This window comes from Scyliorhinus canicula, chromosome 13 (assembly GCF_902713615.1).
Source record: "Scyliorhinus canicula chromosome 13, sScyCan1.1, whole genome shotgun sequence".
In the NCBI taxonomy this organism is placed as follows: domain Eukaryota; kingdom Metazoa; phylum Chordata; class Chondrichthyes; order Carcharhiniformes; family Scyliorhinidae; genus Scyliorhinus; species Scyliorhinus canicula.
Window position 1 is genome coordinate 43,386,177 of NC_052158.1, and position 18,066 is coordinate 43,404,242.

The window sequence follows — 18,066 nt, forward strand, 5'->3', positions numbered from 1 at the left end:
CTGACCATGTAAGAGGCATAGGCCAGGTGTGGTAGATTTCTTCCTGAACTTTGAAATGAGCACTGCTCATTTCAGTGTTCTTCGATGGCTACCTATGGTTGAGTTGAGAGTTAATTGCCCATTAGACCATAAGACATAGAAGCATAATTAGGCCACTCGGCCCATCGGGTCTGCTCCACCATTCAATCATGGCTGATATTTTTCTCATCTCCATTCTCCAGCCTTCTCCCCTGATCGCCTTATTAATCAAGAACCTATCTATCTATGTCTTAAAGACACTCAATGATTTTGCCTCCGCAGCCTTCTGTGGCAAAGAGTCCCACAGATTCACCACTCTCAGGCTGAAGAACTTCCTCCTCATCTCTGTTTTAAAGGATTGTCCCTTTAGTCTGAGATTGTGTCCTCTGGTTCTAGTTTTTCCTACAAGCGGAAACATCCTCTCCATGTCCACTCTATCCAGGCCTCACAGTATCCTGTAAGTTTCAATGTGATCCCCCTCATCCTTCTAAACTCCAACGAGTACAGACCCAGAGTCCTCAACCGTTCCTCATACGACTGATGCACAATCAATGGACACAAAACGTAGGTGAAGTCCGAAACGAAAGGCTTACAAACGTACAGGAAACGGCCTGGCTGCAGGGGAACACGGGTTCTTATACCCCGCCTCATAGACGGAGCTACCTTCCTCTTAGCCAATAGGGATAAGAGGCACACAATACCTGGGCCAATGGGCAGCGAGCCCTCTGCACCAATGGCAGCTCACACTCCCAGGTACCATAATACCCCTAGTCATACTACCACATTCACCCCTTGTTGAGAAAGGAATGGGGGGGGGTGTTCGGGGACATGGAGAGGGGGGGAGGGGCGTGTCCCGTGCGAGTAGATAAGAGACTGGTAGTCTGACTAGTGATGTTGGATCATACCCCTTCAACGGTGGCTGCCCACTGGCCTGCAACTATTTACAGAGTCGATCAAGACACAGTAACTATATACAAGTTTGAGAACAAAAAAAATGTGAGAACAAGCAAGAACAAGAGTTCATCAACAGTTCACATAGACTCGAACAGCCGATCGGGTGCCTTGGACGTCCTGTGCGACCTGCGGAGCTGTGCTGGAGACGTTGGAGTGGTGGCCGTCCATGACTCCGGGAGCGATGATCCGGTCCATGTGGCTGCGTCTGTACCCCTAGTCAGAGCTTACGACGGCCAGGCCGGGGGAGGGTCGTCCTGCCCATTAGGCAGCGCGCGTAAGGGTTTCGGTGGGGCAGGGAGGAGGGGCGCCTGCCTGGGGCAGTTGGGGTTGGGGGGTGGTTGGGGGGCTGGCGCCAGGGGGGTGGTAGGGAGACCGTGTCCTGTCGGCCGTCGGGATACTTCACATACACGTACTGCGGGTTCGCGTGGAGCAGCTGGAACCTCTCGACCAATGGGCCCGACTTGTGCACCCGCACGTGTTTCCGGAGCAGGATGGGCCCAGGAGTAGCCAGCCAGGTTGGGAGCGGGGTCCCCGAGGAAGACTTCCTGGGAAAAACAACAAACTTTTCCGCCAAACCCAAAAGTTTTGTTTTAGTCACCTTTCATAAACCAGCTCAAGTGACCTCTTCCACGCCCATGCAACTGAAAGAGCCATTTCCAGTCACTTCCTATTTAAACTGTACCACCTGAAAGAAAGCATCTATTCCATACATACTCATTGTCTTAAATTCAATAGTCCCAAGCCAAACAAGGAATTATACTTTTAAATCCGGCTAAAGAGCCTCCGAACTTTATTATGCTCCCAGATAGGTTCTTGATTAATAAGGAGTTATGAGGAGAAGGCAGGAGAATGGGGATGAGAAAAATATCAACCATGATTGAATGGCGGAGCAGACTCGATGGGTCGAGTGGCCTAATTCTGCTCCAATATCTTATGGTTTTGTCGACTTATCAGAACACACCAGTGGCCAGAATACTGTTTAGAAACCCCAATATTTTATTTTAATTTAGTAGGACTGTGAGGAAAGGATACCTCACTCCAGGAGTGATATCACGCAAAATAGGAATGTGATTATATTAAACAAACTTTATTACTAACACAGTATTAAAATATCTTTAACATCAGGCAAGACAATAGCTTACAATACCCCTTAAAAATGTTAATCAATACAGTGACACAATAACCCTTAACTGCAATCTTTATTCCCACTCAAACAACAAAATCATCTCAGATCCTAATCCACTTTTAAATACAGTTAGCACTCAGGCACACTTGCGGTATACAGATCTCTTGAATACTCCACTCAGCTCACCGATTCCAGCCAAAACTAAAACTGAAGCTCAACACCAGACTGCTTCATCCTCTGGCTCCTCCCATTAACTACGTCATCTTACTAAACTGAACACAATGGGCTGGATTCTCCGTTCCTGATGCTAAGTGCCAGCGTGAACGGAGAATCCAAGGGAGTTTCACGACGGGAAAATTGGCGCGAACCCCTCACCGATTCCGGTACCGGTGACGGGCTAGCATGTGGGCTTCACATGGTGACTGGCTCCGTGTGAAACGCTCGCAGATCGCGCAAACAACTGCTGGAGAATTGCCGGGTCACAGGCAGCCCATGTGCAGGGCTGACGACCTGCTCTGGTCGCGCAGGAAAACAGCCATGTTGGAACCCTAACTCGCCGATCCCGATCCCACTGCCCACCCCCTATCCAACCCCCCACCACTCTACCCCAGCCATAGCAGAAGCCCCCGCCCCGGCCAGCAGCATGGATCTTGGATGATGTGGCAGCACTGGCACTGTCTGCAGCCGGCACGCCAGGTTCTCGTGGCCTGCGCTGTCGGGAACTTGGCCCATCGGGGCGGAGCACCATGGGTGGGCCGGCCGATGATATGCCAACGGTGTTGCAATGGCATGCGGCCTGATGATGCCGGATTGGAAGGGGCAGAGCATTGCAGACTGGCATCAGACCGGCACTTGCCTTGATTCCGGCATCAGAATCCATCTCCGCCCGATCACTGATTCTGATTTCGGCATCAGGCTACGGAGAATGTAGCCCAATGTCTTTAATTAGCTACTCCGCAGGGAGCGCTCAATATAAATAAAATCCGTTACCCCAACCTTTTACTGTGCTTTAATTGCACCTCTTGTAGCCACAAAGCCTGGCTGCCTTCCAAACTAGGATTTTTCAAAACACAGTCATACAGACACTACCCCAGACTTTTAACCTTTATTGCAACAATATATATAATACAATATATCTGAAATTCCTACATTCATCATAAGGACAAAGCACAACTGAGCATGGTTCTCTCCAAATACCTCATGACTATGAGGGTGCCCTATTGGTTGGCCACTTGTGCTGCCCTTGAATACCAGCCATTGATGAAAATCCTCCGTAAACTTCAAAGGTTTGCACTTTCAGAATTTAAAAATAATGCTCGTCGTATTTCAAACATGCTCCACCACCGCTTCTTACATCCTCCTGTCACCACCTTCCTCCATCCCCATATACTAACCCAATATAATAATTTAACTTCCTTCTGTAACTCTTGAACCTCCTACCATTGCTCTTGAACCTTTAACTATTACCCTCTACATGCCTACTCTCCCCCTGAGCCTACACCCATACTGACCCTGACCCTTTGCTCCAATGTCCAGTACTCTTGGTTCAATCTCCAGAGCACTGACCGCACCCTTTACGACCATCTCTCCCCCGCCATCCCTGCTCTCAAAAGGCCTCCGTCACACCCAATATGCAAATCGCTTCCCTCCTGCCTGCACCACCGCATTCCCATGATGCCTCCCTCCCTGACATGGACAGTCTGACTTCCTTCCCAGAACACTCTCAAGGGGGCTGCAGGAGGACTTGGACAGGCTAGGAGAGTGGGCAATGAAGTGGCAGATTAAATATAATGTAGAAAAGGGTGAGGTTATGCACTTTGGAAGAAGGAATTCAGGCACAGACTATTTTCTAAATGGGGAAATGCTTAGGAAATCAGAAGCACAAAGGGACTTGGGAGTCCTTGTTCACCATTCTCTTAAGGTTAATGTGCAGGTTCAGTCAGCAGTTAAGAAGGCAAATGCAATATTAGCATTCATGTCGCGAGGGCTAGAATACAAGACCAGGGATGTACTTCTGAGGCCGTCAGAGCCCACTTGGAGTATTGTGAGCATTTTTGGGCCATGTATCTAAGGGAAGATGTGTTGGCCTTGGAAAGGGTCCAGAGGAGGTTCACAAGAAGGATCCCTGGAATTAAGAACTTGTCATATGAGGAACGGTTGAGGACTCTGGGTCTGTACTCATTGGAGTTTAGAAGGATGAGGGGGGATCTTATGGAAACTTACAGGATACTGAGAGACCTGGATAGGGTGTACATGAGGAGGATGTTTCCACTTGTAGGAAAAACTAGAACCAGAAGACACAATCACCACGACAATCACTGTTAAAGGACTTGTTGGATGTGCAAAGGGGACTGTGGTGACATGTATCGACGACTGCTAAGGGGGGCCAATACCCAACTGGGAGAGACAAGGGAGAAGTGGGAGGAAGACTTGGGATTTGAAATAGGGTGGGCTCTGGAGCAAAGCGCTGCACAGGGTTAACATCCACCCCCACGTGCGCAAGACCATGCCTAATGCAGCTAAAAGTAGTGCACAAGCTCCCTTAACCAGAACCCGAATTAATAGGTTCTTCCCGGAGGTGGAAGACAGATGTACAGGGTGCCAAGGAGGCCCGACCAGCCACGCCCACATGTTCTGATCTTGCCCCAGACTTGCTGAGTTCCAGATAGCCTTCTTTGAGGCAATGTCCAAAGTGGTGGGAGTGAGGGTGGAGCCATGCCCGAGACTGGCAGTCTTCAGAGTATCAGAACAGACAGATCTATTCATGGGGAGGAGGGCCGACGCCCTTGTCTTTGCCTCCCTAATCGCCCGCCGGAGAATCCTGCTTGGTTGGCGGTCAGCTGTACCACCCAAAGCTGTCCGACCTGTCGGAATTTCTCCAAATAGAGAAAACTAAATTCCCCATCTGAGGGTCGTAAGAAGGCTTCCACAAAACGTGGGAATCGTTCACCCAGTTGTTCCAAGACCTGTTTGTAGCCAACAACTAGGAAGCCAAAGATCAGGGGGAAGTAGCCACAGGGGGGAGTGGCGGCGGGGGGGTGTTTGGTCAGGAGAACAAGGAACTCAGTCAAATCCAACAAAGGAACCAGGAAACACAAGAGGGGGGGGGGGGGGGGGGCAGGGGCAACAACAACCTGAACCAAAGGGAAGAAAAGCAAAGGGACAACCGGTGGGAAGTGAAATGCAGGGGACAACAATTGCCACTGCAAATACTGTAAGGAGGGGGTTAAAAAAAGGGGAAACTGTGATGTTTCTACGCAAATAGTTGAAACTGAACTATATGTAAATAGTTTTAGCTTTACTTCTTATTTTCTCTTTTTTAACTCCCACTGTCCGTTCATATTTATATTTGTTTTGTATACCAAAAAACTTAATAAAAATCATTATAAAAAATATAATAAAGTTAAACACATGAAGTCGCAATGTTGGTGGCTTAAGGAAAATACTGAGAAGACAGACTCATTAAAATAAGATAAACCAGTGGAGTTTCTTAAAGTGGGAAAAAAAAACCTTGTTCTAGCAGTGAGGGCAGCCTGTCAGAGGTTGGTGGATAAGCAGGTGCCAGAACTTTTAAAGGATTTTATTTGTGAGGGTACGGTTTACTCGTGCACAAGGTGGAGTAGGTAAGGGATTAAGATTATAAGGGATACAGGAGCAAGTCAATCTTTAATGGTGAAAGATAAGGAGATGTGTAGTTCAAAAGGGGTGTAGCCAGAAAAGGTGGTAATATGTGGAATTAGTGGTGAGAGGAGTAGTGTGCCACTATATAAGGTAAGGTTAGAGAGTCCAGTGAAAAGTGATGAAGTGGTGGTCGGAGTAATAGAAAAATTACCTTTTTCAGGGGTACAATTTATTCTGGGAAATGGTACGACTGACTCATAGGTGGGAGTGATGTCTATTGTGGTTGAAAAACCAGTGGAAAGTTAAACAACTGAGGTGTTGCAAGAAGCATATCCTGCCGTGATTCGTGATTGTGTGGTGACAAGATCACAAAGCCACAGTTTGAGACAGGAGGAAGAGAACTTGCTGAGTACAGATAGGGAGGCTGAGGTTCAGTTGTCAAATACTATGGCCGGGATTCTCCCAAAACTGGCACGGATCACTCCGGCGTCGGGCCCCCTCAAACGCTGCGAAGTCTCCGGGCCCAAATGGGCTAGCAGCGGCGGGATGCCATTCGCAACGGCGTCACCCGCCATGGACGTGTGGCGTCACAGCACAAAAGACAGTCCCCACCCCCCCCCGGAAGACCCGCTAAGATGGCCAGCCGCTGCGCAGCCCCGAGGTTCCAAGAGCGCAACATCGAGGCGCTCCTGGTCGCAGTACAGGAGAGGAGGGAGGCCCTGTACCCCGGGCATGGCCGCAGGGTTGCCCCACGCCTCAGCCAGCGCCTGTAGAGGGGGGTGGTAGAGGCCGTCAGCGCTGTGGCTGTGACACCAAGGACAGGCGCCCAGTGCCACAAGAAGGTGAACGACCTTGTCAGGGCAGCCCCCCCCCCCCACCGCCCCAGATGTGAGGCACAGCCCCAGGTGCAATCAACCCTAACGCTGACCCAACACTAACCCCAATGTGCTGCGCACCTCTGCCAATATAAGCGCAACTGCTGGCGTGCATTCATATACCTAACACTGTTGCCCTTTACCCCTGCCACTCACCCCCCCCCCCCCCCCCCCCCCCCCCCCAGGAGAAGCCTGCACACAACAACAGGGAGCGTCAGAGGACTGGAGGGGGCCCACCTTATGAGGAAAGGGCCCTGGAACTGGCAGGGGGATCTGAGGACCGGGAGTGGTCGGGGGTATGCCAGCAAGTGAGCCACCCACGGCCCTTCCCCCTCCCCCATGTCCTCTCTCCCCATATCCCCCCTCCCTATATCCTCTCTCCCCCATATCTCCTCTCCCCCATATTCCCCTCCCCATATCCCCTCTCCCCCATATCCTCCCTCCCCAATATCCCCCATATCCCCCTCCCCATATCCCCCCACCCCCACACCCGTATCCCCCATATCCCCCCTCCCCATATCCCCCTCCCCATATCTCCCTCCCCATATCCCCCTTCCCCATATCCCCCTCCCCATATCTCCCTCCCCATATCCCCCTCCCCATTTCCCCATCCCATATCCCCCTCCCCATATCCCCATCCCATATCCCCCTCCCCATATCCCCCTCCCCATATCTCCCTCCCCATATCCCCCTAACCCATATTCCCCCTCCCCATATCCACCACCCCATATCCCCTTCCCTCATATCCCCCCTCCCCCATATCCCCTCCCCATATCCCCCATATCCTCTCCTACATATCCCCCTCCCCATTTCCCCCTCCCCATATCTTCCCTCCCCATTTCACCCCTCCCCCATGTCCCCCACCCCCATATCCCGCTCCCCCATATCCCCCTCCCCTTATCCCCCATAACCCCCTCCCCCATATCCCGCTCCCCATATCCCCCTCCCCTTATCCCCCCATATCCCCCTCCCCATATCCCCCTCCCCATATCCCCTCCTCATAATCCCCTCCCCGTACTCCCCATATCCCCCACCCCTATATCCCCCCATATCCCCTCTCCCCCATATCCCCCTCCCCCAGATCCCCCATATCCCCCTCCCCATATCCCCATGTCCTCTCTCCCCCATATCCCCCTCCCCCATATCCCCCTCCCCATATCCCCCTCCCCATTTCCCACCTCCCCTATATCCCCCTACACCCCCCGCGTGTCTGACCATACATGCTGTATTGTGTACTGCCGTGTGGCTGCCGACCGCCTGCAGGATGCCCCAGGGCGACCATGAGAGAGGGAGAGACCCAGAGCAACATGGCGACAATGCCCCCGTCTCAGGTGCGGCGATGCAGTCGTGTGACACCCAGTGATGAGGGGAGCAGCCACTTCCCCCCGTCGCAACCGAGCCAGGACAGCCCTGCCCAGGACAGCCCTACCCAGGACACACCTACCTAGGACAGTCCTACCCAGGACAGCCCTACCCAGGACAGCCCTACCCAGGACAGCCCTACCCAGGACACACCTACCTAGGACAGTCCTACCCAGGACAGCCCTACCCAGGACACCGACGCACGCACAAGTCACTGAAAGACAGGACAGTGACACACAGTGGACGGGTGGAGACGAGGCGCCACCCCAGGGGACCATGGACTCGGAGTCGAACGATGCGCACGACACAACGCCACTGCTTTCTCCAACACCCTCCACCATCGCAGAGACACTCACCTCGGTTGGGCACTTTAGTGATGAGGCGTCTGGTACACTCACTAGTACAGCAGGTGGAGGTAGGAGCAGCCGGGCCGGGAGGTCGGAGGGCATCTTGGCGCAAGCGAACATCTGCCGCCCAGAAGGGTCCCGGATTTTTGCAGTTACCACATCAACCTACAGACCCAATTCAGCCACCAAACCTGGGACGAAGGAAGAGGATGATGGCTGGCTTGCGGCAGCTGCAGACGCAGGTGGAGGAGTGCGCCCGCGTCCAGCAGCTGGGTGGTGCCAGTCATGCATGCCACCCAGGCTGAAACCGCACGGGTGGCATCCGCGGTGGAGGTAATGGTGCGACGATGTCAGACATGGGGAGCAGGATACGAGGCCTGGGGCATTCCGTGAATGCGGCATGTGTGGCCCAGGACTTGGCTTCCCTCTCAGGAAGCCATGAGCCAGAGCCAGCAGCAGATGGCAGAGGCACTCAATGCCGTTGCCCAGTCTCTGCAGGCAATGGCCCAGTCTCAGCAGGCCATGGCTGAGGGCATCGGTGCCATTGCCCATGTGCTAGCCAGTGTTGCACGGTCACAGACAGGGATGGGCAACTCCATGAGCTCCATGGCTGCAAACCTGCAGCCCCTTGTCGATACCAGCACAGGCCTCAGGACTGGCAGCGCCAGGTGTCGGGGGGACGCGGATGGCCGGTCCGTTCGCACCCCTGACCCATGTAGAGGCCCGGGGGCCATCGAGCACCCCGAGGAAGGAAGAGGTGCTGGGGCCCTCCAGCGGAGGTCCCGGAACACCGCGGCACCTCGGACTCCCCCCCCCCCCCTTTCCGTTCCAGGTGCATCTGGTGGGCAGTGGGCAGGACTGGCTGGCAGCTCACCATCCCAGTCGCCCGAACCACAGCCTGGCCCATCTTGACATGGCCGGCCCAGGAAACGGCCGGCAAAGGGATCCCGAGTCAGAGGGCAGGAATTGCATGAATCCAGTTCTCCTGTACCATCTGGGGAACCACCTAGACGTAGTCAAGGTCCCGTAAGGCCAAACAATTAGACACTGAGTAAGTTGGCACGGGTGCAGGGCACAGACAAGTTTTAGGGGCTAGGGCACGTGTATGGACATTTTGTTATTAAAATCACTTTCACACCTACAGAAGCTACCTTTGTGTTCTGTCCAAAGCGTGTGGGGGTGTCATGTACGTTGAGCGCCGGTGTCTGTGTGTGAGGGGTGGTCTTACGTCGGCCCCAGGTGAGTGTGCCGCCGCCCCTCCACCTGGGCCGCCCTCTCCATCCCCCCCGGGCAGAGGACGGGACCGTGCGCCGCAGTGTCACGGCCGCATGCAGGGATGGTTGGTGGATGGTGGTACTGTGGTCAGACATTGTCCAATGATGTGGAGCCAGGAGCTCATCGGAGAGCGGGTCATCATCATCCTCCATGGCCTGCAATAGACACGCTTCCACCGGCAACCGTGTGTGCCTGGCCCGTTGTGCCGCAGGTGGCTGTGCAATGGAGGGGTGGTGTGCATGCGGGTGAGGTGGGGGTGATTGGTGGTGGGTGGGTGGGAGGGGGGAGTGAGGGTGTTGGTGCTGGGCGGGTGAGGGTGATCGGATGTTGCCATGGTGTGCGGTATGTGGCCTGACTCGCCGATTCCCACGCCACCTAATCAGTGAACCGGGCGGCTATCAGCCTGTCTCAACCGCAGACCACCTGGATGTTCATGGAATAGGTCCCCTCCCTATTGGTGAAGACGGCCCTGTTATCTGCAGGTGGCCGCACGGTGATGTGCATCCCATCGATCGCGCCCTGGACCATGGGAAACCCGGCCACGGCAACAAAGCCCTCTGCCCGGGCATCCTGGCTAGCCCCGGTCCATAGGGAACTGGATGTAGCGGTCCGCAATGGCATAAAGGGCGTCTGTTACTGCCCGGATGCACCGGTGCACCGATGCCTGCGAGATTCCCGTACAGGTCCCCATTCGGCGCGTGGAACGACCCCGTAGCATAAAGGTTCAGGGCCACCGTAACCTTGCTTGACACGGGAGAGGGTGTCCTCCCCCAGTGCCATGCGGTGCCAGGTGTGCCAGCAGGTTGCAGATGTGTGCCATGGTTTCCCGGCTCATCCTGAGTCTCCTGCTGCATGCCCGGTCCGTGAGGTGCTGGTACGATGAACGGGGCCGGTACACACGGGGCCTCCTCGGGCGTCTCCATCGCCGTGGCGCCACAACGTCCTCCACCCTCTCCTCGTGCTCCCCCTTTTCTTCGTGCTCCTCCTCCTCATCCTGTTGGCGGGTGGCCCTCTAGCCTGGGCGCATGCCGCATGCTCCTCTGCGGCAGCCTCTCTGCCACGCTCCTCCTCCAGGGCAACATGTAGAATAGCGCCTGCCACCACGTTGGCCAACATCACTGGCTGATCAGAAAACATGACGGCCTGTGGGGGGGGGGAAACGACAACATGTCATCATTGCCCGTACACGCACCCCCCCCCCTAAAGCAGCCAGGTGCCATGGGCAGCATGGGTGCGACTGTGGGACGATGGCACCTGGCCAGGCGGACGACCTCCCATCCCCCCCTCCCCGGCACTGTCCCCCCTCCCCGGCACTGTCCCCCCCCCTCCTCGGTACTCTCCCCCCTCCCCGGCACTCTCCCCCCCTCCCCGGCACTCTCCCCCCCTCCCCGGCACTCTCCCCCCCCCCCCTCCCCGGGACTGCCCCCCCCCCCCCGTTACTCGCTCTCACTACCCCTCTAACCCCCTCCTCGCACTGTCCCCCCTCCCCGCACTGTCCCCCCCCCCCGGCACTGTCCCCCTCTGGCACTCTCCCCCCCTCCCCGCACTCTCCCCCCCCCTCCCCGGAACTGCCCCCCCCCCCGGCACTCGCTCTCACCACCCCTCTAACCCCCTCCCCGGCACTCTCCCCCCCCCCCCCCCCCCTCCCCGGAACTGCCCCTCCCCGGCACTGTCGCCCCTCCCCGGCACTGTCCCCCTCTGGCACTCTCTCCCCCCCTCCCCTGCACTCTCCCCCCCCCCCCTCCCCGGAACTGCCCCCCCCCCCCGGCACTCGCTCTCACCACCCCTCTAACCCCCTCCTCGGCACTGTCCCCCCTCCCCGGCACTGTCCCCCCTCCCCGGCACTGTCCCCCTCTGGCACTCTCCCCCCCTCCCCGGCACTCTCCCCCCCCTCCCCGGAACTGCCCCCCCCAGCACTCGCTCTCACCACCCCTCTAACCCCCTCCCCGGCACTCTCCCACCCTCACATGCCAATCTCCCCCCCCTCCCCTACACTCCCCCCCCTCCCCGGCACTCTCCCTCCCTCCCCGGCACTCTCCCCCCTCCCCGGCACTCTCCCTCCTCCCCGGGAACTCTCCCCCCCCCCACCCCGGCACTCTCCCCCCCTCCCCCCCCCGGCCCTCTCCCCCCCCCCCCCCTCTCCGGCACTCTCCCCCCCTCCCCGGCACTCACCGTCCCCCATCCCCGGCATTCTCCCCCCCCCTCCCTGGCACTGTTCCCCCCCCTCCCCGGCACTCTCCCTCCCTCCCCGGCACTCTCCCTCCCTCCCCGGCACTCTCCCGCCCTCCCCGGGAACTCTCCCCCCCCACCCCTCCACTCTCCCCCCTCCCCCCTTCTCCGGCACTCTCCCTCCCTCCCTCCCCGGCACTCTCCCCCCCCTCCCGGGAACTCTCCCCCTCCCCCCCTCCGGCACTCTCCCCTCCCTCCCTCTCCGGCACTCTCCCCCCCTCCCCGGCACTCGCCGTCCCCCATCCCCGGCATTCTCCCCCCCCCTCCCTGGCACTGTTCCCCCCCCTCCCCGGCACTGCCCCAGCCCCACTTGCCGGCACTGTCCCCCCCTCCCCGGCACTCTCCCCTCCTCCCCGGCACTCCCCCCCCTCCCCGGCACTCTTCCCCCCCTCCCTGGCACTAGCACTCTCCCCCCCTCCCCGGCACTCGCTCTCTCACCCCCCCGCCCCGGCACTGCCCCCCCCCCCCTCCCTCCCCGGCACTCTCCCCCCCCCCCTCCCCGAACTGCCCCCCCCCCCGGCACTCGCTCTCACCACCCCTCTAACCCCCTCCTCGGCACTGTCCCCCCTCCCCGGCACTGTCCCCCCTCCCCGGCACTGTCCCCCTCTGGCACTCTTCCCCCCCTCCCCGGCACTCTCCCCCCCCCTCCCCGGAACTGCCCCCCCCAGCACTCGCTCTCACCACCCCTCTAACCCCCTCCCCGGCACTCTCCCACCCTCACATGCCAATCTCCCCCCCCTCCCCTACACTCCCCCCCTCCCCGGCACTCTCCCTCCCTCCCCGGCACTCTCCCTCCCTCCCCGGCACTCTCGCCTCCTCCCCGGGAACTCTCCCCCCCCCACCCCGGCACTCTCCCCCCCTCCCCCCCCCCCGGCACTCTCCCCCCTCCCCCCCTCTCCGGCACTCTCCCCCCCTCCCCGGCACTCACCGTCCCCCATCCCCGGCATTCTCCCCCCCCTCCCTGGCACTGTTCCCCCCCCCTCCCCGGCACTCTCCCTCCCTCCCCGGCACTCTCCCTCCCTCCCCGGCACTCTCCCGCCCTCCCCGGGAACTCTCCCCCCCCCCACCCCTCCACTCTCCCCCCTCCCCCCTTCTCCGGCACTCTCCCTCCCTCCCTCCCCGGCACTCTCCCCCCCTCCCCGGGAACTCTCCCCCTCCCCCCCTCTCCGGCACTCTCCCCTCCCTCCCTCTCCGGCACTCTCCCCCCCTCCCCGGCACTCGCCGTCCCCCATCCCCGGCATTCTCCCCCCCCTCCCTGGCACTGTTCCCCCCCCCTCCCCGGCACTGCCCCAGCCCCACTTGCCGGCACTGTCCCCCCCTCCCCGGCACTCTCCCCTCCTCCCCGGCACTCCCCCCCCCTCCCCGGCACTCTCCCCCCCTCCCTGGCACTAGCACTCTCCCCCCCTCCCCGGCACTCGCTCTCTCACCCCCCGCCCCGGCACTGCCCCCCCCCCTCCCTCCCCCGGCACTCCCCCCCCCCCCGCCCATCAGCACCGGTTGACGCGTTAAATAGGTGTTTTGATTGACGGCGACGTGACCGGTGGTCACATCGACGGAACTTTGGCCCATCCGGCCGAGAGAATTCGGGCAGCACCGGGGTCTATAGCGTCGTGCCGGCCCCCGCAATTCTCCAACGTGGGCGGCGGGATTGACGCCTCCCCGACTTTTTATCGGTCAGAGACTTCGGGAGACGGCAGGGGCGGGATTCACACCGGCCCCCGGGTGGGGGTCGGAGAATTCCGTCCCATGTTTGAACAGATGGTTGGTAAAGAACAAGAGCAGGTGGTGGAGGAAGCTTTAGTTCAAGAAAGTTGATAGAATTACACCAGAAAAGGGCAGCAGGGTAGCGCGGTGGTTAGCACTGCTGCCTCACGGCGCTGAGGACCGAGGTTCAATCCTGACCCTGGGTCACTGACCTTGTGGACTTTGCACATTATCCCCATGTCTCACCCCCACAACCCAAAAGGATGTGCAGGGTAAGTGAATTGGTTATCCTAAATTGCCCCTTAATCGGAAAAATAAAGAATTGGGTACTCTAAATTAAAAAAAATAAAAAATTACAGCAGAATGATTCAGAGATAAAGCAGTTGTATCCGGAAGCATATATGGAAATAGAATCTGAGTGTATACCAGAGTGTTATTACATTAAAAATATGTATTCATATAGAAATTGAAGAGCTTTACATATTCAGGCAGATGAGAAATGGGCACAAGTTCATGAAGTGGTATTACTGGTCGGTTATAGAAAAGGTGTTTTACAGGTGTATCATATGAGATTCCAATACAGGGTCATTTAGAAGTAAGAAAAAGTCAAGTAAAAATACAAAATAATTTTTATTGGCCTGTACTGCATAACGATGTAGTTGTCACATATGTTACACATGTCAGGTAATAGGAAAATAGGGTCTTGTCTGGGATTGTAATAGTGAGGTCTCAAAAGGGTTGCAGTCAACTGCCGCAGATCTCCTTAATCCTAAACTCAATTGTTCTTGCTATCAAAGCCAATTTGTAAGTTACCTCCTTACTGGCTAGCTGCACCTGCATGTAAATTTTGCTACTTTTGAAAAGGACAGCCAGGTCTGCTTGGCTATCCACACCTCTTTGCCTCACCAGCTTGGAAAGTCTTTGGTTTTCAATATATGTCCCTTCGATGCCAGGTTTGCTGGTGTGAAACTCTACCATTTTGACGCTGGCGTGGGGACATAGTCCCAATAATGCAGAATCCAGCCCAAGAACTTTACTGTAAACCCTGCGCCAACAGTATTCTCAGAAGGCTCAAAACCAAGTTAGTAATACCTGCTGGGTTGCCCGATGCATGCCATGGCTGGACATTCATGAATGACGGCCAAAGCTGAAACATACTCATATTGGAATACTGATGATGTGAGACAATAAATGATGTACCGTTAGAACTGCATCATCAGAATTTGTTTTCGAACAAAGTGCAATGCCCTTAATTCACCGTAACCATTGCAGCAAACCTGAACACAGTGCAATTAAACAGGTAATAATCATAGAGATTGAACACCTGTGACACCGCCATGCCTTCAAAAATTTCTTGATCTGTTTCCACTTCAATACTGAGGTGTCCTGCTGTTTGCTAGTCCCTGTTAACTGTGTGATTCAGATGGACTGCCTCTGGTGGTCCAAAAGCTAGAGGGCTCTGGCCTACTATTTGTCTCCAGATGTGCGGCAGATGCACTCTCCTGGATGAGGGCACTGGTAGAGGGGTGGTGGTGCGGCAGTGGAGTATTCTGCAATGAAGCCACTGGGTTGTCTGGTACAGTACTCCTCCTCCCTTTGGGTGCCCAATGGTAACTCCCTGACTCCTGTCCAATGGTAACTCCCTTGTTCCTTGAAGGTAAGGAGTACCTGGAAGGAGATTGCAGTGCCTCGTCCCCTTTTGTCTCGCCACTGCTGTACTGCAATTAAACAAACATATGAATTAGGAGCAGAAGTTGGCCATTCAACCCCTCAAACCTGCTCCACCATTCAAGAAGATCATGGCTGATCTGATTGCAACCTCAACCCCAAATTCCCAGCTACCCCAATAACCTATCACCACCTTGCTTATCAAGAATCTACCTACCACTGCCTTCAAAATATTCAAAACCTGCTTGCACTGCCTTTTGAGGAAGAGAGTTCCAAAGACTCACAACCTTCTGAGAATATTTTTTTTCCCTAATCTCTGTCTTAAATGTGTGAACTTTTATTTTTAAACAGTGACTCCCCCTCCCCTCCACTTTTAGATTTTCCAACGAGAGGAAATGTTCTCTCCACATCCACTCTATTAATACCTCTCAGGATCTTAATGGTTTTGATTAAGTTACCTCTTACTCTTCTACTCCAACGGATATACGTCGAAACTGTTCAATCTTTTGTCATAACACAGTAAACCTCTGAATTGCCTCCTTCCTTAAAAAGGAGAATACTGTACACAATATTCCAGATGTGGTCTCACCAATACCCTGTACAACTGAAGGATAACCTCTGCTCACAATAAAAGAAAACATTCTATTGGCTTTTCCAATTACTTGCATTCTAACTGTCATAACCTGGCGACAAGGAGTAAACTCTGGTCTCTGGGCAATGCTGCAGCCTTTGGCCTCCGCCGCTTCTGAAGCTCTGAGTTCTAGTAGGGTTCTTCTGCATCCCGGAAGTCCGTTGTTTGGTCAGTTGGATCCATTTGATGCGTCTCGGGAGAGTTGGGTCCACTCCGCCGAGCTCGTTTGCTTCTTCTTTCGGGTCAATGGTATAGAGAATGAGCAGAAAGTGGTGGTGTTCCTCACTGCGGTGGGGGAGGAGACATACAGGGTGATCTGAGACTTTTAATAATAGTAATAATCTTTATTATTGTCACAAGTAGGCTTACATTAAAACTGCAATGATGCTATTGTGCAAATCTCCTCGTTGCCACGTTCCGCTCTCTGTTTTTCACGGCGAATGGCGATTCTCCGACCCGGATGGGCCGAGCGGCCTGCTGTTCACAGACGTTTCATGACAGCGGCAAACACACCTAGTTGCTGGCGTCGTGAAACGGGAGTGGGAAGCCTGTTTGGGGCATGTAGGTGGCCTAGAAAGGAAAGAGCACCACGACTGTGCTCGGGAGGGGCAGGCCCGCGATCGGTGCCCACCGATCGTCGGGCCGGCGTTCAAATCGGATGCACTATTTCCCCTCCGCCGCCCCGCAAGATCAAGCCGCCACGTCTGGCGAGGCGGCTGAGGGGAAAGACGGCCACCGCACATGCGCGAGTTCGGGCCATCAGCGTCATGACGTCAGCCATGCGCGGGTAGGAGTCGGCCAAATTGCGCATGCCCGGCTGACGTCATTAGGCGCGCCGGCCGCGTCATTCTCGGCGTGACGCCCCCACGGCCAAGATTTTGCGGAGCGCCGCTCCTAGCCCCACCGGGAGGGGAGAATAGGGGGCGAGGAGCGGCCTCCGAGGCCGTCGTGAAACTCGGCCGAGTTCACGGCGGCCCTCCCAATTTTTCCCGGGAGCGGAGAATTCCGCCCATGGTACATCGACAAACAGTGATTGGTTACAGTGCGGAACAAGGGCCAAACAAGAGCCGCATAGGGCATCGTGAATATTGTTCTTACAGGGAACAGATCAGTCCACAGGGAAGCCATTGAGGAGTCTTGTAGCTGTGGGGAAGAAGCTGTTCTTATGTCTGGATGTGGGGGTCTTCAGACTTCTGTATCTTCTGCCTGATGGAAGGGTCTGGAAGAGGGCAAAGCCTGGGTATGAGGGGTCTCTGACAATGCTGTCTGCCTTTCTGAGGCAACGGGAGGTGTATACAGAATCAATGTGAGGGTGGAAAACTTGTGTGATGCGTTGGGTTGAGTTCAACACACAGCAGTTTCTTGCAATTTTGGATCGAGCAGTTGCCATTACAAGCTGTAATGCAGCAGGATAGGATGCTCTCCATCGCACATCTGTAGAAGTTTGTGAGAGTCGATGCAGACATCCCGACTTTCTTTAGCTTCCATAGGAAGTAGAGACGTTGTTGAGCTTTCTTAACTGTTGCATCAACATGAGTGGACCAAGACAGACTGTTGGTGATGGTGACCCCCAGGAAATTAAAGCTATCGACCAGAGCCATTGATGTAGACCGGGGGGGGGGGGGGGGGGGGGGGGGGTGTCATGCTACGCTTCCTGAATTCGATGATCAGTTCCTTGGTCTTTCCAACATTTAGAGAGAGGTTGTTTTCAGTACACCATGCAACCAAGTGATCTATCTCCCTTCTGTAGTCCGATTTGCTGTTGTTTGAGATAAAGACCCACCACAGTCGTATCATCTGCAAATTTATAGATTGAATTGGAGTTGAATCTCACCACACAGTCGTGTGTGTACAGGGAGTACAGTAGAGGACTGAGCACACATCCTTGCGGGACCCTGGTGTTGGGGACTATTGTGTAGGAGGTGCTGTTACCTATCCTGACAGATTGCGGTCTGTTGGTGAGGAAGTCAAGGATCTAGCTGCACAGGGAGGGATCAAGACCAAGGTTGCAGAGTTTGGTTATTAGTCTTGTTGGGATCATTTTTTTCAAATGCTTTTTATTGGCTTTTCTCATATTTATAAAGTTGTTGCTTATTTACGTTACATTTTTCTTGCCCGCGGCAATTTGCTTCATTTTACAGAGAGGTTTGTTTTGTCCTTCATTTGACTAACTGTACGTACACTTTGCTGCCCTCTGGATCATAAGAACATAAGAACTAGCAGTACACCCTCCAGTGCCAGTATGTCCTTTCTCAA